Raw genomic sequence first — 1,315 nt, forward strand, 5'->3', positions numbered from 1 at the left:
ACTCAAGCGTGGCAACAGTAGTGAGGTTGGCCCAGGATCGGGCAGTGTTTCATTCTGCTGTGCATAAGGTCGCTATGGGTTGGTACTGACTCAATGGCACCTAAAAACAACAACAACAATCACATGAGCTAGCCAGTGAATTCCTCTCCTTTCCCTCCCACCCCTGGTAACTATCAAAGAATATTTCTTTAATGTGAAAACTTTTTCTTGAGTTTTTATAATCTATGATGTCCTTTCATGACAGATTAATTTCACTTGGTGTGGTGCTGTGTGATAAGCGTTCAACTGCAAGATCGGTTTAAACTGCAAGGTCAGTGGTTCAAACTCACCAGCTACTCCTCAGAAACCCTATTTACAAGGTCGCTATGAATCAGAACCCACTCTTGGCACTTCACAATAACAAGAATTTCACTCAGCATAATGCTCTCCAGGTTCATGCATATTATGAAGTGTTTTGCAGATTCATTGTAATTCTTCAACATTGTATTGTATTCCACTGTGTGTATGTACCAAAGTTTTTTTTATGCATTCTTCCATTGATAGGTATTTAGACTGTCTCCATTGTTTTGCTATTGTGACTGTTACCACAATGAACACGGGTATGTGTATAGCTACTTGTGTCATGGCTCTCAGTCTTGTGGATATACACCAAGTAGAGGGATTGCTGGGTCATACAGTATTTCTATTCCCAATTCTTTGAGAAAGCACCATATAATTTCCCACAGTGGTTGCACCATTTTACAGTTCCATCAGCTATGTAGGAGCTTCTCATTTTCACAATGTTAAGTCTTTCTGTCCACGAGCATGGTACAGATTTTTGTAAATCTGTTTTGGCTTCTTGTAGCAGTGTTTTATAGTTTTCTTGGTATGGGTCTATTGTTTCTCTGGTTAGATTTATTCCAAAGTACTTAATCTATTGTGTGGCTATTGTCAATGGTATTGTTTTCCTGATTTTATTTTTAAAGCTGTCTTAGTGTAAAGTAATCCAACTGATTTTTGTATGTTGATCTTGTACCCTGTCACTTTGCTGAACCTTTCAATGGGTTCCAATAATTTTCTTGTTGAGTCTTTGAGATTTTCTAAGTATACGATCATATCATGGGCAAATAGAGAGAACTTTACTTCTTCTTTGCCAATTTTGATACCTTTAATTTCCTTTTTTTTCCTTATAGCTCTGGCTAAGACTTCTAACATTGTACTGAATAGGAATGGTGATGAAAGGCATTCTTGTCTGGTTTTGTTTGCTAAGGGAAATGTTTTCAGATCCTCTCCATTGACAGCAATGTTGGCTGTTGGATTTGTATATATGCCATTA

This window comes from Chrysochloris asiatica, unplaced genomic scaffold (genome assembly GCF_000296735.1).
Source record: "Chrysochloris asiatica unplaced genomic scaffold, ChrAsi1.0 scaffold00389, whole genome shotgun sequence".
Taxonomy (NCBI): Eukaryota; Metazoa; Chordata; class Mammalia; order Afrosoricida; family Chrysochloridae; genus Chrysochloris; species Chrysochloris asiatica.